Raw genomic sequence first — 27,001 nt, 5'->3', positions numbered from 1 at the left:
ACCACCTCGACCATAGCAGCTGGGTTCGGGTAGAAATAGGTGCAGCAGTTCATGTGGGAATGCACCTGGTTGAGGAAGAAGATCAGCTTCTCTGGGTCTCCATCAAAAGTTGCTCTAAGGGGTGGCACCATCAATGGATGCTGCGCTCCCCATGGAGCTTGCATTCCTGGTGGTTGCTGGCCTCCCTACTATGGATATTGCACCCTCAACGGTTGCTGGCCTCCCCATGGTGGCTGCTGCAAGCCTCCCAGTGGTTGCAGCAGGCCTCCCAGTGGATGCTGCACGTTTGGGGGCTGTTACCACCCTCACGGCTATTGCTGCATTGCCGGTGGCTGTGGCATCCCCAATTGCTGTATGACCCTCAGTGGTCTCAGTGGCTGCTGAAGTGGCACCTCCAGTTGTTGCAGGCCTCCCAGTGGTTGCTGCACATTCGGGGGCTGTTGCCACCCCCACTGCTGCTGACCTACGGGTGGTTGTGGCATCCCTGGTTGTTGTAGCCCCCCCCGTGGCGCCCCATTGCTGCTGTTGCACTCCCAGCAGTTGCTGCAAGGCCCCTATCTGCTGCTGCACATTCGGGGGCTGTGGCCACCCCCAATGCAGTTGCTGCACCGTCAGCGGCTGTTGGCCTCCTAGCTGTGGGGGCTGCAGAATCCCCCATGGCTGTATAGGCCTCAGGCTGGGTGGCCGGTCGGTCTGGGCTTTGGCTGTCCCAGTGACGGCTCAGGCTCTTGTCTCACTGGCGGTGATCTGGGCTTTTGGAGGGGCGACAACTGGAGCTGTCCCTCTCTGTGGAGCTGGAGGCCATGGTAGGTGGCTTTATGGACGGGGAAGCCGCTTGACCTGTGCAGTTGGGACTGGGGCTTCCCCTCAGCATGAGTTGGTGGCTGACTCCTCGATCATCATGATCACTTACGTATGGAGAATGGGAAGGTTGTTCCCCACTTTTCATCTCTAGCTCCTCAAATCTTTCTACCAACTTCTCCATTGATTGACTACAGACTGCAGACAGGTACTTCACCAGAGTCCTCAGCGGTATTCAATTTCGTGGCTCTCCACTGGTCCAGGGAATGTGATTTGCAGGAAGCCCCTCTTTGCAGCTTGACCTCGTCCGCTTTCGAAGCACTTGATTGTGGCAAGGCTGTCTCAAGATGTCTGAAGTCTCCACTGGGTAAGGCCCATTCTGACGACCAGATCAGCTGTCCTTGCAGCTTGGGTCTTGCCCCCATCTGGGAGACCTAAACGGTTCCTTCTCCACAGGCATGCTGGCCTGCATTCCCTCCTCTGAGGTAGCAGCCACTGCCAGGATGCTGGTTTCAGGTGCCCCTTCCTTTTCCATATTGAGGTCTTCCCCGAATCTTTGTCAGTCTATCCCTCAACTCTAGGGACAGCAACTGGGGTTCGGGACCCCAAGATAGATAGGTAAAAATTGTAGGTTTTGGTTTAATGTCATGGTTTTGACAGAGGAAACCCTTCAAAAGAACTTCGAAGCATTGTTTACCTTAAAGAATCTTTTATTCAAGAAACAAAGTATTGGCACTGCATAGTTGAAACCAAAAACTAAATTCCTCTCCTCTGAATACAAAGTAACAAAGCACAATTCCCTCCTCCAATAAACAGTCATAAATCACATTCCCCTATTAGCTTGAAGCGTGGGCTTTCTCCCCAGTTCTCTAACCGCCAAAACACTATCAGCTCTGGGCCCAATGTCCTTGGGTTTGGCTGAGTTATTATTATGACTAGCTGGACTCTTGTCCCTATTCCCCCTCCCAGCATCGGCTAAATTCTAAAAGCATAGAGAAAATGGCTGCATTTCCATCTATTGTCAAAGCAAGAACATCCGAACATTTCCATCTATTGTCAAAGCAGCATTGACAGTATGTCTGTAAAGTATATTCTTTGAAATCTGTTTTGAATTTCTTTTTAAGCAGAGAACAACATTGCAAAGTTCAGACAAAACATAATGCAGTTCACAAAGATATCTTAGCATTTCTCCTAAAGTTTTATGCTAAGTATACTGAAATCATATGCTAATTATTGGAGACACATAGGCACTGCTGCTTATAAAAAACTCTTTAAAAAGATCCTGTGAAGGTTCCCCTTCATAGACAACAGCCATGTCAGTAATTCTTCCCATTTTGAAATTTCATCAAGTTAATTAAACACTGGAAAGTATCCAAGCATGTCTGAATTATAAATACTATTGTCTGACAAAGACCAAATCTTGTTAACTATTGGGCTTACTGACTTAACTTTCTGCTGTGTTGTGTTCAAATAGCAACTTTTTTTTTCTTGTTGTTAGTACATAGAAACCAACTTCTACTGAGTTTATACAGTATATTAACAGCTGAATGTGTGCTACACTGAATCTGACAATGAGGTCTGTTGCCCAGCTAGATCAGGGGTCCCCAACCCCTGGTCTGTGGACCAGTATTGGGCAGCAGCTTGCCAGCAATCGGTCCGCACAAACAAGCACAGCCCCATCTGCGGGATGCAGGCAGCACACAAAACCACACACCCTCCAGTCCACAGAAAAACCTTTCTCCATAGAACCGGTCTCTGGTGCCCAAAAGGTTGTGGACTTCTGAGTTAGACAGAAATGCTTATTTGGGTAATTTTTATATCCAATCTCTAGGAAATGTTTTAAGTGCTTTTAAAGTTTCAGTACTGGACCTTAGATATCTCTTTGTTTATTCATACATTCTGATACTCACTTATAATTTCTAATTCTTTTATAGCACCAAGATTAGGTGCTATTAAGTACTGAGACTAAAAACTGTATACCAAACTGTAATGACCTTTTCATGGAAGGCAGTGTGAATGCAGAGGATTGAAGCCTCCAGCACTTTATGTATCAGCAAAGTATATCTGAATTTAAGGAATTTGTACCACCTTTTTCCTTTGATGCTTTATGAATAATTATTCCAATTCTTGTTTTTAGAATAGTGCATTTTTTTCTACAGTAGTGTTTAACTTTGGCTTACTTCCTAGCACATTCTTTGGCTACTCTTCTCCAGAATCAAATAATTTCCAATGATTGCATCTGTTATGTGCTCCTGGCTACTTTCCTTCATGACCAGAGGCAAGCTCGCCTGACTAATAACCAGCCAAGACACAGTGAAGGCCTTTTGTTTCGTTTATTGCAATAAGCAGGGAGAGAAGCTATCAAAGCTTGGTTCTCTCCAAAGTTTTAACCCAAAATATCTCCTTCTTTTATTCATCCCTATCACCAGCCGCTACAGCCCTCCTCTTTCCCCATTGGCTGAGGTAGTATGAGGTTACACTCTTTCCGTCCGCCTATACACATTTCCTGATAACATACTAAATCATATTCACATATACAATAAGAATAAGAAAAATTAGACATGTAAATGGTTATTTTAAACTCAGTATATATTTATGTCCCCATTTTAAACAATAAGTTCTTTTCCTGCTTTTCAATTCAATGTGCCTCTCTTCTTAGCTTATTTGGCATAGTTTCCTTTTCTCCATTCAACCTATCCTTCCTGGCTAGCCATTTCCTATAAAAAAACTATTTATCTATTTTATGACTTCCCTCTTCCTTTCTCAGACCCAGCTATTTTTGCCTATATGGTTTATCTTACTTTCTTCACCATCTGTATTTTTCTTATTCAATTAGTTTCCATGGTATTGTAGGTTTAACTGTCTCTGAAGATTTATCATATTGATGTATATTTATCAATCCCCCCTGTATTTCTGTATACTCTGATGAATCTTCATTTTTGGCTATATTAGATAACATAAATTGAATCTGTACATCTTCTCCAGAGATGTTTTTCGCCACTGACCCTAATGTTTTGGTGTAAAATGAAATACAGCAAGGTAAACATTGGAGAGAAACACAATACATAATACCTATCACAACTATAAACACTAGTCCTATAAATATTTGTTTTAACCACCCAAAATTGGGAAGCCAATTTGTTAACCAACTCCAATCACCCCACATATTTTCATACTTTTGTTCAGGAGCTTTGGCCACATTCCTGATTCCTTTTGCAATATCCATTCTGCTTCATGATTGTCAGCTACCTTTAAATCCCATAAACAAATTTTTACCTTTATTTCCCAGGCTGTTCTGGTGTGTTGTCTTCAGTAATATTAGAAGTAGAATCCATCCCTCATGATTATTACACAGTATTTCACATACACAAATTGATCCACAATTACAACAATAACAATAATCACTAGCTATTACAGAGGTGATACATCTACCACCTAATTCTTACAATGTACAATTCTACATTTTCAGTTTCTAATGGTATGACTTCTGACTTAGTTATTCATTTTATTTGTAACAAACAACTTTTACTTCTCTGATGAGTCACCACCAACATTTTTGTTCTTCGTCTGGGATCACCTGAAATTCTAAAAGAGATATTCAAAATAGGTAGGGCTTCTGGTCCACTACCCATTCAAGTCCTTTTAAATGTGGCTTTCAGGCCTTGTTCTGGAATAACCGTCCACCCTCTTTCAGGTCCAGTCACTACCTTTGCTCGTGTGTAGTGAGTCCAACCCTTCTCAGCCCTCCGGACAGCAGATTTAATATAAGGAACTTCCCTTCTTTGGTTGTAGAAGTTCCTCCTTCCATTTACGATTCAGCACCCTCTGTCCCGGCTGGATCTTATGGACTGGAAATTCCAAAAGGAGTCATTTGCGCCACCAAGCCTTCCTGTCAAAGAGAAGACAGAGACCCCAGTACTTGTTCTACATTTAGCTATTTGTCTCCCTCTTTTGGGAGCCTTAACCCTTTATTAACCCTTTTACATATCAAACATCCCTCTGTAGTCCTTTGGGCTATCCCATAAATTCCAAGGGTAGCATAGAATTTCAAATACATTTCTACCTATGCTTTAATTCCCCAATGACTCCCCTCATATAGTTTTTGGATCACCATTCTTGCAGTACCTTGTAATAACTACAGAATCCCCTTAAGACCATTTTTGTTGTTTGGTAATTATAAATCTACTATATCCTTAATCCTTTTACTATCTATTTTCCTTTCCCCTTCAACTATAATATATTCTAGATATTTTACCTTCTTTCATACCAACTGGGCTTTATTTGCTAGACACCCTCAATCCTTTCTTCTGCCAAAAAGTTGCTTTCCCATTTCTTTATAATTCCCAGAATAAGATCTTACAAAATTGGGAAGCTACATAAAAATGTATTTGCTTCCACATCTTAAAAGGGGAGGAAAGAAAAGAAAGAAAAAAACCCATTTGTCCTGTATCAGATAGACTACACTTGTCCATGGAAGCTCTATCAAAAATTGTCACATTTTTCTTTCTCCTCCCCCTTTCACCCTGATTAGATACCATGTTACAAAAATATAACTCAATAAACTTATTGTAAATAACACATTCAGGATTTTAAAAGGTAAAGCACATAGGCTCACCAATTAGCATTGGGCCAACATTTCTGGAATGCCTTTTGTCTCAGGCAAATAACATTCAAATCACTCTTGTGGCAGCACATCAAAGAACACCAGGATAGCTAAGAAGACAAAAGATTGTCTCCCCCTTCCCCCACTCACTAAACCAGACAGTAAAAATTTATACAAAACTTTTGCTTGAAACAGCCCTCAGGAGGAAAATTGCCATAACATTTACATAAGTGGCTTGCCAATACCTTACTCCTAGGGCTGAACAAAAACCAGCCCCAAAACACTCAGCCAACCCTCATGGCTAAAGCAGGATTTGAACTCAAATCCAGCCTTGCAGCCTGTGGCTATAACCCTGAAATCAAATTGGTTTTCTATAAAGATTTCCCTCCCCCTCCTTGGCTCCAAGGAAAAGGAAAACAAATTGTACACACACAGTATGCAGCAATTAATCATCTTTTCTGCAGTAGCAAGGAGTCCCAAAGACACATATTTATCAGATGTTAAATAAAACATCATAAGATTGTTCCTTTGAAAAGAATACCCTCAAATGCATTATTAAGGATAAATCCAAACTAAAATGCAAAGGAAAATCACTGAAGCATGCCACACATACAAAAACAGAATATCAGAGTTGGATGGGACGTTAGAGATCCTCTAGTCCAACCCCTTACTGAAACAGGAAACTCTATCCATTTCAGACCCTATCAATTTCTAACCTCCTCCCAAAAACCTCCAATAATGAAGCATCCACAATTTCTGGAGACAGTTATCCCACTGATTAATTATCCTTACAGTCAGGAAATAACAAACAAACAAACATGCAGACAGAAACTGCCTCCCCCCTGTATTTCTTCTTCTTCTTCTTCTTCTTCTTCTTCTTCTTCTTCTTCTTCTTCTTCTTCTTCTTCTTCTTCTTCTTCTTCTTCTTCTTCTTCTTCTTCTTCTTCTTCTTCTTCTTCTTCTTCTTAAGAAGACAGAACTCTTGGAATAGCTCTTCCAACAGGAATCCTTTATTAAGAGAAAATGGTTGCAGGCATGCTAGACAGGACTTGGGGTTCAAGCTCTCCCATTCAAGGTTTTAAGGGGTTCCCCAGTAGTCCCACCCAATCAACCCCCCTTCCAGTGATAGTTTCAAGTATCACAATTCCATCCCCTTTCTTCTTCCGTCTGGATGGAGACTTCAGATAACTACATGAAAGGCAATTACTCTTCTTTGATATGTTAAAGCTTAGAGGCCACAATAAACACACATTCAGTCCTTTGAAGTGTGCTGAAGGAAGTGAGGGCCATAAAGCCCCTTTGCTCTCCCCCTTTTCTCCCTCTTATGGCAGAATCCAGAGAAGGCAGAATTGGGAGTTTCTATGTTTGATAATTAAAGATGAAATATAATTGGATTCTGACATCCGGCCCCTCTTAACAATAAGAGAGATCCACCTGAAAGAAAACACAAGTAAAAAATTTAGTTAGGCTTGTTAGGATACTCTGTGTGAAACTTCTTCAATAGCTTCGGGGCTCTGACGTGACGTTTATGGACCCACTCATTTTGTGAGGCAGGGAGGTGTTTCCAGGCAACTAGGTACTGAGTTGTTCCACGATATCTCCTAGAGTCAAGGATCTCTTTTATTTCGAAGTGTTGTTCCCCCTCCACCATGATTGGAGGTGGTGGGGGGGGGATTTTTGGCCGTAGAGGTGACTGATGCTCTCTTTTCAGCAAGCTGCAATGAAAAATTGGGTGTATTTGCCTGAGGTTTTTGGGTAATTCTAATTCTACTGTTACTGGATTTATGATCCTTTTAATTGGAAAAGGTCCTATATATTTTGGTCCAAGTTTTTTACAGGGCTGTAGGGACTTTAGGTATTTTGTAGATAAGTACACCATTTCTCCTATAATGAATGGTGTAGGCTCAACCCTTTTTTTATCGGCTTGTGCTTTGTATGCCCGCCTAGCTTCATCTAGTGATTTTCTGACTATTGGCCAGGTGTTTTGTAGGTTTTCCATCCATTCTTTCAGTGAAGGGATCGTTGGTTCTTTTGGGGTTAACTCTGGCATAGGGTTGAAACTTTGGCCGTTGGCTATTTGAAAAGGAGTGTAGCCTGTGCTGGAGTGGACTGCATTATTGTAGGCAACTTCTGCAAAAGGAAGTAAGTCCGTCCAATCACTCTGTTGGAAATTTAAAAAACATCTCAAATATTGCTCAAGTACCGACTGGCAGCGTTCCGCTTGTCCATCTGTCTGAGGGTGATGGCTAGATGTCAGTCCCTGAGTGGTCCCTAAGAGGGATAAAAATTCCTTCCAAAATGTAGACGTAAATTGCACTCCCCTATCAGAGATGATGCGTTGGGGTGCCCCGTGCAATCTGTAAATGTGCTGGATGAAAAGTTTTGCTAAGGCCTTTGCAGTGGGAATTTTTTGGCAAGGGATAAAGTGCACCTGTTTGGAAAATAGGTCCGTGACTGTCCAGATAACAGTATTCCCATTGCTTTCAGGCAATTCCACTATAAAATCCATGGCTATTTCCCTCCAGGGGGCTGAGGGACTTGCCACTGGTTGTAACAGCCCTGGCGATTTCCCTTGCAACCTCTTTGCTGATGCACAGGTTGGGCAGCTGGCAACATAACTTTCTATGTCCTTTTTTATTGATGGCCACCAAAATTGCCGTTTAATTAAGTGTAAAGTTTTTACAAATCCAAAATGCCCTGCTGATTTTGTGTCATGGCAAAGTTGCATGAAAGTTAGTCTTTGAGTTGTTGGTATATATAACTTTTCCCCTACCCAAGGCAATCCGTCTCTCATTGTGCACACATGTTTGTTTTTCTGGAACCAATCATCTGTTTCCAAACTTTTTCTGAATTCAATCCCAGTTTGGCTGTCCAGTTGTGGTTTTATTTTGGCTTGGGTTCTTGTGGTTACTGGCGCTGCCAGTTGTGATTCTGCCATTATTGGTCTAGAGTCTGTGGTTCGTGCGCTGTTATATTGGGGCATGCGAGATAGTGCATCTGCCAGGAAGTTCTTTCTTCCTGGTAAATGTTTGAGCTTAAATTGGAATTGGTGAAAATGCTGGGACCAGCGGGCTTGTTTGGGATTGAGTTTCCTGGAAGTTTTCAGGGCTTCTAAATTTTTGTGATCAGTCCATACCTGGAAGGGGATTTTGTTGCCTTCCAGGAACTGTCGCCACGTGAGTAATGCCCAACGTATCCCATAAGCCTCCTTCTCCCATACGGGCCAGCGCTGTTCTGTTTCCGTGAGTTTCTTAGATGTATATGCACAGGGTTGCAATACTGCATCATCATTTTCTTGTAATAGCACAGCCCCCACTGCCACATCACTTGCATCTGCCTGTATTATGAAGGGCTTGTCCATATCTGGGTGCCTTAGTACTGGTTCGGCAGAAAAAAGTCTCTTTAGTCTCTCAAACGCTGCTTGGCACTCCATTGTCCATGTTAGTGGCTGGCTAGGTTTTACTGAGGATGTTCCCTTCGTTTTTAGTAAGTTGGTGAGGGGCAAGGCTATCTGTGCAAATGAGGGGATGAATTGGCGGTAAAAATTTGCAAAGCCCAGGAAACTTTGTAGTTGCTTTCTTGTGCGGGGTGGTGCCCATTCTAATACTGCTCTGACCTTCTCTGGGTCCATTTCAATGCCCTGTGGGGATATGCGATAGCCTAGGTAGTCTATCCTTTCCTGGTGGAATTCGCATTTTGAGAGTTTGGCATATAGGTGAGCGGCTCGCAGCTTCTTTAAAACCGCTCTGACAAGTTTGACGTGTTCTTCTTTTGTTTCGGTAAAGATAAGAATGTCGTCCAAGTAAACAAGGACCCCCTTAAACAGGTGCTCCCTTAGAACGTCATTGATTAATTGCATAAAGACTGCAGGGCCCCCTTGTAATCCAAATGGCAAGACTTTGAATTGATAGCACCCCATGGGGCAGTTAAATGCAGTCTTCCATTCGTCCCCTTCCTTGATTCTCACGCGATAGTAAGCTTCCCTTAAGTCTAGTTTAGAAAAAATTTTCCCTTTCGATAGGTGTGACAGCATGTCTTTCATGAGGGGCAGCGGGTATAGGTTGCTTTCACTGATTGTGTTCAGGGCCCTATAATCCACGCATAAACGTAAAGAGCCATCCTTCTTCTCTCTAAAAAGGACCGGGGCAGCCACTTTAGGCTTAGCTGGTTCAATGAAACCTCTCTCCAGGTTTTTTTTTATAAATCTTTCCATTTCCTCCTTCTCCTTTGGGCTCATGGAGTATAATCTGGGTTTCGGGAGTTTTGCCCCAGGCTTGAATTCAATGGTACAGTCTGTGGGTCGGTGGGGGGGAAGCTCATTCGCCCTCTCCTCACTGAAGACTTCAGCAAGGTCCCTATATTCCTCTGGTATTTCTGTTAATCTTTTTTCCTCTCCTATGGATGCTTTTTCTATTCTTGATTCTGGTAGCCTCTCTTGGGGTTTTAAGTCCATAGGGTCCCCCTTCGGGAATTTGATTTCTGTCGTCCTCCAATTTACCCAGGGGTTCCATTTTTTCAACCATTCCATCCCTAGAATCATTGGGCATTCCATACCTGGGGTCACCACAAACGTTAAGTCCTCTTCATGGTTGCCCAGGGAGAGGTGTATTGGCAGAGTGGCTAGGGTAGCTGGCACCCCCCCTGCTATGGATCCATCTAGCTGGCCAAATGAGATTGGTTGTTCCAGTCTCCTGGATGGGATGCCCAGATTCCCCACTAGTGTTGGGCTAATGAGGCAGCGGGTGCAGCCAGAGTCTATTAAGGCTTTCACCTTCACAGCTTCGGGCATGGGGGGGATTAATATAGTCACTGTTTTGAAGATGGGTGTGATGCGTCCACTTACCAGGGGTTCGCCTTCCGAGCTGTCATCTGAGGCATCCACCGTCCCTGTGGTGTAGGCTGGAGTTCTTTCCCCTTGGTGAGCAGAGGTGGGGTTTTCTGCAATTTCCATCATTTTCATGGCTGTTTCTTTTGGCTTAGCTGAATACCCTCTGGGTTTGTTGATTGGGGATCTGTCTGGGTTGTGCTGGGGGGCCTTTGAGCGGCATTCTACAGCTCGATGCCCTTCTCTTCCGCACTTGAAACACCCCATCTGCTTCTTGGCTGTATCCGATGATTTCACCGGTTGGTGTGTCAGCTCAGGCGGGGGGCGGCTCCATTGTTTTCCTCGGCGATGCCTCTTCAATATGTCGATCTCTGCTTCCTCTGCCAAGACGTACCATTCCTCAAGTCGATGTGGGTCTCCTCGGGGCAGGCAAGCATCATATAGATCATAGTTTAGTCCGTCTTTGAAACGGCCAAGGAGGATGTCTTCTGGCCAATTCAGTTTGCTGGCAATGGCTCGGAATTCTTGTGTATACTCAGCCACTGGGCGTTTGCCCTGCCTCATCGTTGTTATTCTTTCACGGGCTTTGCGATCAGCCAGGGGGTCTTCAAATCGTCTTCTCAAAGAGGACATGAAACGGTTGAAGTTACTGAGTTCTGGGGCATTGGAGTCATGCAGGTTCACCACCCAATCTGCAGCTGGTCCATCCAGGGCAGATTGCACGATCCGGATGCGGGCTTTGTCGCTGGGGATGTCCTGCCCATATTCCTCCATGTAGCTGAGGACTTGGGTTAGGAAAAACCCCAAGCGTGTTGGCTCCCCTTTGAATTTCACCTCCAACGGTGGACGTTGTCACCCCGTCTTTGGCACCCACTCCAATAAAAGAAGCACCTCGCCAGGAACGGAGAACACCCAGTTTATTATGCACGAACAAACGGAATAAAGTCAGCACTGACGATGTATACACCCATTCCCTTTTTATACAATTACTGAAACCGCGCCTAAACCACACCCCCTATCACCGCCCATACACCCAACGTCCCAAATGTTGCTTCGTCATCCTGACCTAAACGTTTCCCGACGCCCCGGCCGCTTCCCGACGCCCCAGCCGTTTCCCGACGATTCGCGACTCTTCAGTAGTTCCTAACAATGTCTGGTAATGCGTCCGCGGTCTCCTCCAGCCGCGCATGCCCCGTTGATCTCCAACAGTCCCTGGCGTCTGCGCATGTGCACCCACCGGCCGGCTGTCACTCCGTAAGACAGATTGTTGGCTTCCCCGGCGCGCTCGGCTGTCCGTTTACATGGCGGGCCGGCTATAAGTTGTTCCGGGCGGATGTCTGCTGCTGCATTCAGGGTAGGCGGCCCGACATACTGCCCCCTTCTACCAGGGCTCCCCCTGGGAAAGAAAAGTAGGGTTACATCGTTTCCATGACTTCGTTTATCCACTCCCCCCTGGCCCGGTCAATTTCGGTTTCCCAGGGTTATTCTGGTGGAATCGTTTCACTAGGCGGGGGGCTCGTACTTCGTCCACCCGTACCCATGTAGCATCCGTCAACGGATAGCCTTTCCATTTGACCAGATAATACAATTCCCCTCTTTGTACCCGGGAATCGAGTATTTCTTGTACCTCATAAAAATTATTACTGACGGGACCTGGTTCAGATTTCTTTTGGTACATATAGACCGGTTTGATTAAGCTACAATGGAATACTGGGTGCACTTTGCCCAGTAATCTGGGTAAGTGCAATTGCACAGTTACCGGGTTAATGATCTTCACAATTTTAAACGGACCAATATATTTGGGCGCCAATTTTTTGCAAGGGACCTTCAATTTCAGATACTTGGTGGACAGATATACTAGTTGACCTATCCGAAATGGTTTACAGGGTTGCCTTCTCTTGTCCGCCTGCTTCCGCATCCTTCTTCCATATTCTGCTAACGCTGTTCTTACTGCCGCCCATGCTCCTGACACCCATTGAACCCACTCTTGGGGAAGGTAAGACTGTGTCTGTAAATCCATACATTCAGGTATAGGTACAAAATCCTTTCCCGAGACTACCTTAAAAGGGGCAAATCCAGTACTGGTATGCACCGCATTATTATACGCCACTTCCGCAAATACCAAAAGATCAGCCCAGTTAGCCTGTTGATAGGAAACGTAACTCCGTAAAAATCTCTCAACGGCTGCGTTTGCCCGTTCAGCAGCTCCGTTCGTGGCGGGATGGTATGCGGTGCTGAGCCCCTGTGACGTCCCCAGAAGCGCCGTAAAACCCCTCCAAACTCTCGCGGTAAACTGAACCCCCCGATCCGATATTATGCGCCGAGGGGCTCCATGGATCCGATATATATGTGTCAAAAACATGTATGCCAATCGTTTAGCCGTTGGTAATCGTTTACACGGAATGAAATGTGCCTGTTTTGAAAACAGGTCGATTACTGTCCAAATGACAGTATATCCTCTACTGCTTGGTAATTCTACAATAAAATCCATGGCAATATCTTGCCATGGATGCTCAGGGTTGGCCACTGGCTGTAGATATCCCACCGGCTTTCCTGGCTGATTTTTACAAGCAGCACATACAGAACATGCCTTTATATAATGTGCCACATCTTTTCTTAATGTAGGCCACCAAAATTGGCGCCTAATTAAATGTAAGGTCTTGACGAACCCAAAATGCCCCGCTAATTGTGCATCATGGCACCTCTGAAGAACCTTGGCCCTTAAAACAAGGGGAACATATAGCTTCCTACCAAACCATGCCAACCCGTCCCTCTGAGTGAACAGCGAACAATGGGTTTGGAACCACGAATCCTGGGACAACACCTTCCTCAGTTCCACCTCAAAATTATCGAAATTGGAACGGACTCTTAGCCTACTCACCCCCTGGGTATATGGTGGCAAAATAGCCTGTACTACTTCCTCTCGTTGGCTCTCGTACTGAGGTAACCTGGACAAGGCATCTGCCAAGAAATTACGTCCCCCAGGAACATATTTAAGTCGGAAGGTGAACCGTTGAAAGTATTGTGCCCACCTCACATGCTTTGGTGCTAAGCGTCGGGGGGATTGCAATATAGCTAAGTTTTTATGGTCCGTCCATATCTCTATTTCATGTGTCGCGCCTTCTAGAAGATGCCTCCATGTTACTAGGGCCCATTTAATAGCGAAGGCCTCCTTCTCCCATATAGCCCATCTCCTTTCAGCTTCTGTCAGTTTGCGCGAGGTGTAAGCGCATGGTTGTAAGTTTTCCTTATCATTTCGTTGTAACAAGACTGCACCCACTGCCACATCACTCGCATCAGCTTGGACAATATACTGCTTATCGGGATTTGGATGTAATAAAATGGGCTCTTGAGCAAACAATGTCTTTAAATATTCAAAAGCAGCTTGACTTTCCTTGGACCACGCTAGTGGTTGACTAGAGCGTACCTTAACTGGGGAGTTCCTCGTTTTCAACAATTCTGTGAGAGGCAAAGCCACCCGTGCAAAATTAGGGATGAACTGCCTATAGAAATTTGCGAACCCCAGGAAGCTCTGCAATTGCCGTCTCGTCCGAGGGGCCTGCCATTCGAGTACCGTCCTCACCTTTTCTGGATCCAGTTCGATACCCGAAGCTGATATTTTGTATCCCAAATATTCAATACAGGTTTTATGGAATTCGCATTTCGAAAGCTTCACAAACAACTGAGCTTTAAGGAGTTTGCGTAATACTTCCCTGACTAACCGTATGTGTTCTGTCATAGTTTTAGAATATATTAAAATGTCATCCAGATAAACCAATACCCCGCGATATAGATGATCATGTAATACCGCGTTAAGGGTCTGCATGAATACTGCAGGCGCTCCTTTAAGGCCAAATGGCATAACAGTAAACTGGAAACTGCCTAAAGGGCAGTTGAATGCGGTCTTCCACTCATCCCCCGGCTTTATTCGGATGCGATAATAAGCCTCCCGTAAGTCAAGCTTAGTAAACACCCTCCCTTGGGATAAATGAGATGGCATGTCCTTTAACAAGGGTAATGGATACATATTTTCGGTGCTCACCGCATTTAACCCCCTGAAATCCACACACAACCGCAACCCACCCTCCTTTTTCCCTTGGAATATCACTGGGGCCGCTATTCTCGATCGGGCCGGCTCTATAAACCCCCGTTCCAGGTTAGTATCAATATACTTCCTTAGTTCCACCAACTCCTTAGGTGACATGGGATACATCCGGGGCTTTGGCAGCTTCGCCCCCGGTATGATGTCTATTGCACAGTCCGTGGAACGGTGTGGTGGCAACGTATCACACTCCCGTTCGCTGAATACCTCCTTTAGATCGTCATACTCCACAGGGAATAGCCGTGCCGTCCCGGTAGCTTCCACTGCTACCTTACTTCTTTCCATGTGTTGTGTTTCCCTAAGGGGTGATTGTTTCTGTGGCTTCTTTTTGCCATTACCTGGAGCCCGGGGACCTGTTACCAACCTCATACGACGATACCCATCTGCCCACCAAATCACCGGCTGCCATTTGTCAAGCCAGGCCAGCCCGAAAATCACTTCCTCAGTCATTGAGGGAATTACAATGAAACGGAGCAACTCCCAATGCTCCCCCATCTCCAATCGGACCGGCTCGGTTACCTGACATACCGGCGCCCCCCCTAATAAAGAACCATCCACTTGTTCAAAATTAATAGGTCGAGATAGGTTGACCAATCTAAGCTCCAACATATTTGCTAATTTCCGACTAATCAAACATCGAGTACAACCCGAATCTATTAAAGCCTTACAGTTTTTATATTGTCCCGATCTACAATTCGTCAGACGTATCGATATATTAAAAGGTACCACCGGCGTACATACCATGGGGTCTTGTTCCGGGTCATCCTGGCCATACGTCTCAGGCACTACCTCCGATGTGGCACCCGGCACTACCGGTGTAGACCTATATGGGATGCTACTTTCATCTTGTACCGCCTTTGTCTGATCCTTCCCTCGGAACGGGGTGATGGTTTGTCTTCTAGTCTCCAGGGTGGACTGTCCCGAACTCAAACCCTGTCTAGGTGGGATCGGGCACTGAGCCACCCTGTGACCCGGTTTGTTACACCTATAACATCGGAAAGTCCCCCTGGACGCCCCAGGTGGAACTGTTTGAACTGGTACGCCTAACGCCCTTGGTTTATGTGCCGCTTGCGGAACGGATGCCGGAAGTAGGGCGGATGCTCTTGGCGCCAATTCTTGTAGTCCTGCATGGAGTTCGGTTACAGTCTTATACCATTCAGGTAAACGGGAGGGCACTCCTCTTACCAAACAAGCCTGGCGGAGTTCTACATCCAAGCCCTGCCTGAAATAATGTACCAGTAATTTCTCTGGCCAGGACCGCAACCGACCCGCCACCCGCTGAAATTCATTAATGAATTCCCTCACCGGTCTCCCTCCCTGCCTCAGTGTCACTATTTCAGCTTCCGCTCTCTGAGCTCTGGTGGAGTCTTCGAACCTAATCCTCAAGGCATCCAACAAGGAACCTATGTCGGCCAATTCACTAGCATGGTCCCCAAAGAGATCAGCCGCCCAGGAAGCTGCTTCGCCTTGTAAACTGGCCGTTACCGCCACCACTATCGCCCATGGGGAGGAATAATGGGCTGCGAAACGATCTAGATGATTTAGCACATGTCCCAAAAACATAGCCAACTTGTCCGGATCTCCATCAAAAGTAATTCCAATCGGTGGAGGGGTCCATGGTATCCCTGTGGGCCACGCTACAGGTTGGCCTCCATGCTGCCCGTCTGCGATGTTAGTGCGCTGGCCAAGATCCCCGGGTCCCAAAGGCAAGAAGGCTGGAGTGCCCTGAGTAGCAGCCATGGTTCCTAACCTTGCAGCTCCGTGCCCCCCACGGTCCAACTGTACTGCTGGCCCCCTCAAGAGTGGACTAGCCAAACGGAATCCAGGTGAGTCAGTGGGACGGCGTGGGATTGCTCCCTGTCTTGGTAGGAATCCTGGTTCTCCAAACCTAGCCTTTAACACGTCAAGGGGATACTGCCCCGGGGTTGTGGAGTAGCTCCAATCACCCTCTTCGCCGCTAACCGCTCTCCTCTCCCTCCATCCTTCAGCAAGACCTTTGTCCGTCGTTACAAACCGCCCTTCAGTTTCCACACGCTGAAGTGTAGAACTTAACCCCCAGTCCACTGTCTCCGTTAATGCCGGCTGCTGCTTCAGCCCAGGATCCACACCCAGCATGGGCGGAATACCCCTCTCCTTCGGACGAACGACCGGACCTTCCAGCGTTGCCCCAGGGTCCACAGACGACCCGGGATCCCCCTCGTGCTCCGGAATATCTTCCATTGCTTCGGCACCTTGCACCCCTTCGGCCATGGCACCAAATAGTCCGGCAACCGTCCCTGAGGGAGTGCTGACTTACTGTCACCCCGTCTTTGGCACCCACCCCAATAAAAGAAGCACCTCGCCAGGAACGGAGAACACCCAGTTTATTATGCACGAACAAACGGAATAAAGTCAGCACTGACGATGTATACACCCATTCCCTTTTTATACAATTACTGAAACCGCGCCTAAACCACACCCCCTATCACCGCCCATACACCCAACGTCCCAAATGTTGCTTCGTCATCCTGACCTAAACGTTTCCCGACGCCCCGGCCGCTTCCCGACGCCCCAGCCGTTTCCCGACGATTCGCGACTCGTCAGTAGTTCCTAACAATGTCTGGTAATGCGTCCGCGGTCTCCTCCAGCCGCGCATGCCCCGTTGATCTCCAACAGTCCCTGGCGTCTGCGCATGTGCACCCACCGGCCGGCTGTCACTCCGTAAGACAGATTGTTGGCTTCCCCGGCGCGCTCGGCTGTCCGTTTACATGGCGGGCCGGCTATAAGTTGTTCCGGGCGGATGTCTGCTGCTGCATTCAGGGTAGGCGGCCCGACAGACGTCTTGGAATGGATCGGTGCCTCCATTGTGGGTGGTAGTGTCTTCCGTCCAGATTTCCATCTGTGGTCCGGTAGGGGGTGGGAGCTCCTGGATCAGTAAATGTCCCTGGGGTTGCAGGTTCCACGTCCCCCTCGGTGTCTCTCCCTTTGTGGCTCCAGGAACTGGGGCGGGCGTAGGGCTCAGGAATCTCCTCTCATAGGGAGCTGAGAGTTCTCTTCATCAGGTCAATAGCTCTCTCTAGGATCCAGTCTGAGTACGGCATACAGCTTCCTCCCTCTTCACTTGCGTGCAGGGATTTCTCCATCTCCTGCTTCCATTCTGGTTGCTTGGTCCCCCGTCTCAGGGTCACTTTTCTTGATTCTTTTCCCCACTCGCTTTTCTTTCCAACGCCCATCGACCAGCGAGGCTTGTGGTCCTGTGTCTCCACCACTTCTTCTTCTGAGAAATCTGGCCTCTCGGATCCCAACATCTGGCAAGGTTCCAACTGGGTCAGCGGCTCTCTTTCCAGGGAGTTTTCTCCCTCTCTTGCTTCGTTGTCTGACATGGTAAAGTTTTGCAAAATCCCCCGGCAAGGGTCTACCTTCCAGGTGGATTAATTTTGCAAGTCCTGTCTAATGTAAGGACCCACCCCACTTTGCATCTTAAGAAGACAGAACTCTTGGAATAGCTCTTCCAACAGGAATCCTTTATTAAGAGAAAATGGTTGCAGGCATGCTAGACAGGACTTGGGGTTCAAGATCTCCCATTCAAGGTTTTAAGGGGTTCCCCAGTAGTCCCACCCAATCAACCCCCCTTCCAGTGATAGTTTAAAGTATCACAATTCCATCCCCTTTCTTCTTCCGTCTGGATGGAGACTTCAGATAACTACATGAAAGGCAATTACTCTTCTTTGATATGTTAAAGCTTAGAGGCCACATAAAACACACATTCAGTCCTTTGAAGTGTGCTGAAGGAAGTGAGGGCCATAAAGCCCCTTTGCTCTCCCCCTTTTCTCCCTCTTATGGCAGAATCCAGAGAAGGCAGAATTGGGAGTTTCTATGTTTGATAATTAAAGATGAAATATAATTGGATTCTGACACTTCTTCTTCTTCTTCTTCTTCTTTTCTTGCATCTCTTACTTCTCCAAGGCAGAAATTCTTGGGTTAAAAAAGTAACAAACTAAACATGTTTAAAAGGATTGCTCAAAAATTTCACCCCCCTTCAATAGCCCTTCCACCATGGGCTTTAAACCCATTCTTCCTTCCAATGTAATGTTATACTGTATCTGGTGAATTACTTCACCAGGGTTCTTTAAAGTCACCTTTAAAGGATCCATGTGTACCCCTCTTCTCTTGCCCTCTTGGGCCCATATAAGAGGGTCCACTTTTCCTTGAGCTTCCTCACTCAAGGTCATAATATTTACAATTATTTCTCTTTCATTCCCCATAATAACAATCCCCAATTTACCAATTAAGTACCCCCTGGCCAAATTGCAGCTCCCTTTAATGAATACAAAGTTCAGGTCCTTTTACTATTGTCTGGACCATAGCAGATTTAAATATTGTTGTTTTTACTACATGTCCGTAATTGCCTGACCCTTAATCTTCCCTTTCCCAATTTGCATTCCTGGAGGTAAAAGTTCAGGGTAAATCTGGTGGTCCGGAATCCACCCTTTCCTCCTCCAGGGATCCAACCTTTAAGGTTTATCAGGGGTTCCTAAAAAGCTGGACCAGAAAACAGATTAGTCCCCTGACACCCCTAATCCTCAAAATTCATCAAATTTGCTAGTTCTTCCCCCTCCTTCCTCTTTGCTGGCCTGTTTGCAACAATTGAGCCATGATTTTTATCTTATCTTACGTTTATCTCTCTCCTCTTCTCTCTTCGCATATACTTTCTGAGCCTCTTTTACCGGTAATAAACCTTCTATTGTTTTAGTTTTCCATCTGTCTAATTTCTGCATTTGTACCCTAATACCTTCCCATGCTTTCCATTGGTCCTAAAAACATTTCTAACCTGTTTTCCTACTTCAATAGAATCTTCTATTAGTTTGGGCAATTCTTTCCTAGATTGCCTGATTTCAAAAGCTGTTAGGGGGGACAATTCTGCCCCCCTTTGGAGAGAGGTTTTCTCCTCTCTTGTTACCTTCCAAACTATAGGAACCTCAAGAAATACATAGCTTTCTACTTAACTCTTTCACACAAAATAGCAGATCAGAGTTCTCGCCTTCCATCCTGGCCAGGCATAAAACTTCACACAGCTCCTTTCTTTCTCTCTCTCTCTCTTTCCCTCTCTTCCATCTGATTATTTTCATTCTTTTAACATCTTCCATTGTCCTTCTAATTACTAAGAAACTACCCTTCTTCACCCTTTCTTGCTTTTACACCAGACACCAAAAAAAATTCCAAGTGCTTCACCCCAGGCAAAACAATCATTCTTATTTTCAAGGAACTTTTTCAAAGCCAATGAGCTCCATTTCCCAAATTTCCTTTTGGAATAAGACCTTGTTGTTTTTGTATATTACTGTTAGAGGGTCTCTCCCTCCCCTCCTCCAGGTCTTTAGAAATGAGTCAACACAAACTCCAAACACACAAACCTTTAAACATCATTTCCACTTTAAATTTCCATTTTTACTCTTTTAGGGCACTTGTAGCTTGTTCTCCAGGCAGTGGGGAAATGCAAGGAGTGTTTCTGATAAACTTTAGCCACTGCCTATCCATTCCCCATCGCTCTAAGCCAAGCTGAGAAGCCCAATTTAATTTATTGGCTGGCCAAACATGTACTTAGGTCAAATATATACTGTAATGTATCATCCTTCCTTTGTTCAAATGCCTTGTTTAAAGCATTGACTTAAAATACTTCAACATTCTCCCTAAGGGATTCCCATCTCCCTAAGGGGGTTCATTCCAGAATGTAAATACCTTTCCTCTTTTTCCTTATTGGATGGCACACTGGCCGGGGAGGCGTCCCTCCTCTTCAAACTCTTATTGCCCATTAACACCTCTCTGATATACAGATACTCCTCTGGTATCTTACCTGTCAGGCTGAGTTGAAGTCCTTCCTTAGGTCGGCCGACTTTCCCTTAGGTTTTCACTGGGTCCTGGCTTTCCGTCTCAGGATCTCCAATTCCTCCTTGTTTGAGCAGGGGCAATCCGACCTTTAGGGCTGGGAAAAACTTACCCAGGTGCACACTCCCCTTTCGAATATCCCCGGCTGCCAAAGATGGAACGGATGCAAATCCCGGACGAGCCCCCAAGTCTGTTATGTGCTCCTGGCTACTTTCCTTCGTGACCAGAGGCAAACTCACCTGACCAATAACCAGCCAAGACACAGTGAAGGCCTTTTGTTTCGTTTATTGCAATAAGCAGGGAGAGAAGCTATCAAAGCTTGGTTCTCTCCAAAGTTTTAACCCAAAATATCTCCTTCTTTTATTCATCCCTATCACTGGCCGCTACAGCCCTCCTCTTTCCCCATTGGCTGAGGTAGTATGAGGTTACACTCTTTCCGTCCACTTATACACATTTCCTGATAACATACTAAATCATATTCACATATACAATAAGAATAAGAAAAATTAGACATGTAAATGGTTATTTTAAACTCAGTATATATTTATGTCCCCATTTTAAACAATAAGTTCTTTTCCTGCTTTTCAATTCAGTGTGCCTCTCTTCTTAGCTTATTTGGCATAGTTTTCTCCATTCAACCTATCCTTCCTGGCTAGCCATTTCCTATAAAAAAACTATTTATCTATTTTATGACTTCCCTCTTCCTTTCTCAGACCCAGCTATTTTTGCCTATATGGTTTATCTTACTTCCTTAATGTTATCTCTTTCTGACTCTCACCATCTGTATTTTTCTTATTCAATTAGTTTCCATTGTATTGTAGGTTTAACTGTCTCTGAAGATTTATCATATTGATGTATATTTATCACATCTTTCTCTGAACGTAACATTTTTCTCTTTGAAATGTGGGGCATTGTAATTGTCCATGATTGATCTCTAGTGTGCCTACTGCTTAAGAATTAAAAACTACCTAGGGGTCAAGTAGCAAAGTCTTTAATTTGTAGCCTGGAAGGTTTTCTCTACCCAGTACTGAATGGGCTTAGGGGGTAGGTTCACATTCATGAAATCATGCTCATTAATATGCACACAATAATAGATAATACTTCCCTGCAAACGTGCTCCCCTTTCTGCTCTCTTAACTGCCCTCAGTTCCAGAAAATAGTTGCTAGGCGTTTGGAACAAAGAAACCCCGGTTCTCCTCTCTTAAGACTCGGTCCTTGAGATTTAGCCTGTTTTTCATGTCTGAAGCCGAAAATATAGATAGTTCCTTTCATTCTAAATTTGACATAAAAGTGGTTCCCCGCCTGATTTGCAGGAGAGAAACTGCGTAGTTAAAGGTAGTCGCATGAGAAAGGCTCTCAAGAAGCTGGCAGACTCGGAGCGAAGTGTCAGAAAGGTCGAGTGGGGGAGTTCGGTTCGGCTCCTGGTTGTTCTTTCAAGGGCCGCATTGGCTGCAGCAAGGCGCGAACTTTTTTCTTGACCTTCCTTGTGCTCCCTTCCTAAAGCGAATGCCCGAGAGGCGTGTGATGGACGTGGCACTTTCCAGCGGTTGTTGTTGTTGTTAATTGCGAAGTCGTGTCCGACCCATCGCAACCCCATAGACAACGTTCCTCCAGGTCTTCCTGTCCTCTACCATCTTCTGGAGTCCATTTAAGTTCTCACCTACTGCTTCAGTGACTCCATCCAGCCATCTCATTCTCTGTCGTCCCCTTCTTCTATTGCCCTCAATCTTTCCCAGCATTAGGCCCTTTTCCAGTGAGTCCGTCCTTCTCATTAGGTGGCCAAAGTATTTGAGTTTCAACTTCAGGATCGGGCCTTCTAAAGAGCAGTCGGGGTTGATCTCTTCTAGGACTGACCGGTTTGAACGCCTTGCAGTCCAAGGGACTCGCAGGAGTCTTCTCCAGCACCATAGTTCAAAGGCCTCAATTCTTTTGAGCTCAGCCTTTCTTATGGTCCAACTTTCACAGCCATACATTGCAACTGGGGAAACCATGGCCTGGACTATACGCACTTTTGTTGGCAGGGTGATGTCTCTGCTTTTTAGGATGCTGTCTAGATTTGACATAGCTTTCCTCCCCAGGAGCAAGCGTCTTTTAATTTCTTGGTTGCAGTCCCCATCTGAGGTGATCTTGGAGCCCAGAAAAATAAAATCTGTCACTAACTCCATTTCTTCCCCATCTATTTGCCAGGAATTGAGAGGGCCGGATGCCATGATTTTGGTTTTCTTAATGTTGAGTTTCAAGCCAACTTTTGCACTCTCCTTCTTCACCTGCATCAAGAGGCTCTTTAGTTCCTCTTCACTTTCTGCCATTAGAGTGGTATCATTTGCATATCTTAGGTTGTTGATATTTCTCCGGCAATCTTAATTCCAACTTTTGTTTCATCTAGCCCTGCCTTTCTCATGATGTGCTCTGCATATAAGATAAATAGGCAGGGCGACAGTATACAGCCTTGCTGGACTCCTTTTCCAATTTTGAACCAATCAGTGGTTCCGTGTCCAGTTCTCACTGTTGCTTCTTGACCCGCATATAGGTTTCTCAAGAGACAAATGAGATGGTTTGGTACTCCCATCTCTTTAAGAACTTGCCACAATTTGTTGTGATCCACACAATCAAAGGCTTTAGCATAGTCAATGAAGCAGAAGTAGATGTTTTCTGGAACTCCCTAGCTTTCTCCATGATCCAGCGTATGTTGACAATTTGATCTCTAGTTCCTCTGCCTCTTCGAAATCCTGCCTGTACTTCTGGTAGTTCTCGATCCACATACTGCTGGAGTCTAGCTTGTAGGATTTTAAGCATAACTTTACTAGCATGTGAAATGAGTGCAATGGTGCGATAGTTTGAACATTCTTTGGCATTGCCTTTCTTTGGAATTGGAATGTAAACTGACCTTTTCCAATCCTGTGGCCACTGTTGAGTTTTCCAAATTTGCTGGCAAATTGAGTGTAGCACTTTTACTGCATCGTCTTTTAAGATTTTGAATAGCTCAGCTGGAATACTGTCACCTCCACTAGCTTTGCTGTTGCTCAGATTTTCTAAGGCCCATTTCACTTCACATTCTAGGATGTCTGGTTCGAGGTCAGTGACCCTCTCATTGTGGCTATCTGGGACATTAAGCTCATTCTTGTATAGTTCTTCTGTGTAGTTTTGCCATCTCTTCTTAATCTCTTCTCCCTCTGTTAGGTCCCTGCCATTTTGGTCCTTTATCATGCCCATCTTTGCATGAAACGTTCCCTTCATATCTTCAATTTTCTTGAAGAGATCTCTGGTCCTCCCTATTCTGTTGTTTTCTTCTATTTCTTTGCACTGTTCATTTAAGAAGGCATTCTTATCTCTTCTAGCTATTCTCTGGAATTCTGCATTCAATTGGGTGTATCTTTCTCTTTCTCCTTTGCCTTTCGCTTCCCTTCTTTCCTCAGCTATTTGCAAAGCTTCCTCAGACAGCCATTTTGCTTTCTTGCATTTCTTTTTCTTTGGGATGGTTTTAGTTGCTACCTCTTGTACAATGTTGCGAACTTCCATCCATAGTTCTTCAGGCACTCTGTCTATCAGATCTAATTCCTTAAATCTATTTGTCACCTCTACTGTATATTCATTAGGAATATGATTTAGTTCATACCTGAGTGGCCTAGTGCTTTTCCCTACTTTTTTCAATTTAAGCCTAAATTTTGCAACGAGAAGCTCATGATCTGAGCCACAGTCAGCTCCTGGTCTTGTTTTTACTGACTGTATAGAGCTTCTCCATCTTTGGCTGCAGAGCACATAGTCAATCTGATTTCTATGTTGACCGTCTGGTGATGTCCATGTGTAGAGCCGTCTCTTGGGTTGTTGGAAAAGAGTGTTTGTTATGACCATCGTATTCTCTTGACAAAATTCTATTAGCCTGTGCCCTGCTTCATTTTGTACTCCAAGGCCAAACTTGCCTGTTATTCCGGTTATCTTTTGGTTTCCTACCTTAGCATTCCAATCCCCCATGATGACAAGGATATCATTTTTTGGTGTTAATTATATAAGGTGCTGTAGGGCTTCATAGAACCGGTCAATTTCATCCTCTTCAGCACCAGTGGTTGGGGCATAGATTTGGATTATTGTAATATTGAATGTTTTACCTTGGATTCGAATTGAGATCATTCTGTCATTTTGGGGATTGTATCCCAGTATTACTTTTCCTATTCTTTTATTGACTATGAAGGCTACTCCATTTCTTCTGAGGGATTCTTGCCCACAGTAGTATACCTGATGGTCATCTGAGTTAAATTCACCCATTCCTGTCCATTTTAGTTCGCTGATTCCTAAGATGTCGATGTTCAGTCTTGTCATCTCTTTTTTGACTACGTCTAGCTTGCCTTGATTCATGGATCTTACATTCCAGGTTCCTATGGAGAAAAAATCTTTACAGCATCGGACTTTCCTTTCACCACCAGATATATCCACAGCTGAGCGTCCTTTCGGCTTTGGCCCAGTCGCTTCATTCTTTCTGGCGCTACTAGTACTAGCCCTCTGCTCTTCCCCAGTAGCATATTGGACACCTTCCAACCTGAGGGGCTCATCTTCCAGCGTCATATCTTTTTGCCTTTTAGTACTGTCCATGGGGTTTTCATGGCAAAATACTGGAGTGGTTTGCCATTTCCTTCTCCAGTGGATCACATTTTGTCAGAAGTCTCTGCTATAACCTGTCTGTCTTGGGTGGCCCTGCACGGCATAGCTTATAGCTTCATTGAGTTACGCAAGCCCCTTCGCCACGACAAGGCAGTAATCCATAAAGGGGTACCGTTCCAGCGGTACTATTCCTTTTCATCTGACATAGCAAGGAAGAGAGTGGGAGAAGCTGATATGGAAGATGGCGGATTTCTTTTTAGTAAGGGTTCAGAAGGTCCATATTGGGGAGGAGCAGAATGGGTGGCCACTGTGCTAGTAAAAGGTGGCGCCATGAGGTTATGTCTTTTCTCTCACAGGCGTGCACCTCTTTAGTATCAGCGAGGGCTGCAGAGAGCTGGCTGTGCGCAGGAGCGGGAGGTGAGCCCTAGGGAAAGGTTCTTGCTCAAGGCTGATTGAGGGCTCAGGAACAAGTGTTGCACCTCTCTCCTGGGGAGGCGGAGTCGTGGTTGCCGTGGGCTAGAGCAGAGACCAGGTGAAGCAATGAGGCGGCGGGTGGGGGAATATCTTTTTTTTTCCTGGTTGAACTGGAATATAACCCTGGAGGCGTGAGAGACCTGCCTTGCCTCCTCCAAGGAAGTCTGGACATCCTACCTGGAGTTGAAACGCGGATGCTGTATCTAGTGAAGAAGTCCGGGGCGGGGGCTGGAAGGGAAGACTTCAGCCTCGAAAGTGCCAGTTGTCCCTGTTAAAACGAGCTAGGTGCGACTTTTGGGTAGAAGATAAATGTATCAAATTTTGAAACTGTCCATCTCCCTCACAGAGGGACTCTGGGAGGTATACAAATAAAATATTAAAACGTAAAAAACTGTTTAAAAGTTTTAAAAAGAGATAAGGATGATTGAAAATCAATGTTAAACGTTGATTAAAAGGCAGGGGAGGGCTTTCAGGGGACTAACAAAATGTAAGTAATATATAGAAGCCATGCATTTTTGCTTCTCGGTTCCAAATCATTCTGAGATCAAGTAATAGCACCAGATTTCCCCTGTGTATACTTTGCCAGAGTGGACAATCCTTTGATAAAAAGAGATAGGTCACGTTGTTCGGTCAGGTGTTTCCTCCCACTGTGGAAGTGAGTGGGGGCCAGGCAGACAACTTCCTGACGTTCCCTTCCTCTGAATGCTGTGAACTCAGGGCTTCATTGTTTCTGCTGCTGCTGCTAATACTGGATTGAGGCTCATTTCCCTTGCTCTGGTAGACATGGCAGAGGGAAATCTTTAAGTCAGCAAACCTACTTACCGGTGAGTGCCATTTTTCAAGCTCTGGGGCTTTGACCAAAACATGCTGTAAACATTCCCTGTCTTAAGTCATTTAAATCTTTTCTAAAAATATTTTAAAGAAAAAACCAGGTTTTGGAATGAGAGTCCTTAAATTAGAGAAGACAACATTTAAGTGATTTCTGTAGAATGCAACCAAAGAACATGTGCATTGTTTTGTTTTTTCCAGGACCATCTGGAGTGTTCTAAAATTTATAGTAATTAAGATTATTATTTCTCTTCATGTGTTGTGTATGCTACCCATGAAGATCCAACTGATCAGATGTTAAACTCTCCAGAATTAATGTATAGTAAATGAAATGTTTTTGGGTGTTGTACAGTTTTTGTATAGAAAATGCTTGGATGTCTTTATTTCTTTGAAATATTTTCTGTGCAAAGTCTTTGCAAACTTAATGCTGTACATTCAACAAAGCCATGTCAAGAAGCAACAAGTGATGGATGGAAGCACAATTACATAAGAAAATATAGCCAAAATCCATTTAAAGGTTCCTTAATTTTAAATGTGAAATTTTGAATAGAGTTCATTTGCTACCCTGAATACATTCATTAGGGATAAACCAAGTTGAACAGGTTGAAACTTACTTTGCAAATAGAATTGTGTTAAATAAGCAACACATGTCTTCCACAAATAACTAATACTTGGGTTGAATCATGCTGCTTGAGATTTAAAAGATCTGCATTATTCCTATTAAAATGACACAGACACCTGCTTTTTAAATCTAAAATCTTGATCTTTTTGGACATAGTTGCAGTGAATGAGATATGTGATTTGTATTATGTAGGCTTGTTAACCTTCAGGCTTGTTAACATATGCTTTAACAAAAAGTTGTTAAACCATTTGTTCTGTAGTAGGACATAGTTTATGTAACTGGTCTTAT

The 27,001-nt window shown here is 44.8% G+C and overlaps 1 protein-coding gene across 4 annotated transcripts in view; it reads left to right on the top strand.

The window, feature by feature from the left end:
• The window catches only part of PRICKLE1 (prickle planar cell polarity protein 1), a 317,824-nt gene that overhangs the window by 213,316 nt on the left and 77,507 nt on the right, over window positions 1-27,001 (top strand). Inside the window, exon 1 of one of the 4 annotated variants that reach the window (XM_039340691.1) lies at window positions 25,019-26,087. The exons of the other annotated variants lie outside the window; for them this stretch is intronic. The gene's annotated coding sequence lies outside the window, so the exon portion shown is untranslated. Of the gene's footprint in view, window positions 1-25,018; window positions 26,088-27,001 lie in introns of those variants that run through there. 4 annotated transcript variants of the gene reach the window in all.

The sequence above is a fragment of the Crotalus tigris genome, unplaced genomic scaffold (genome assembly GCF_016545835.1).
Source record: "Crotalus tigris isolate CLP2741 ecotype Arizona unplaced genomic scaffold, ASM1654583v1 scf7180000017753.6788120, whole genome shotgun sequence".
In the NCBI taxonomy this organism is placed as follows: domain Eukaryota; kingdom Metazoa; phylum Chordata; class Lepidosauria; order Squamata; family Viperidae; genus Crotalus; species Crotalus tigris.
This window is presented reverse-complemented; position numbering and strand designations above follow the sequence as displayed.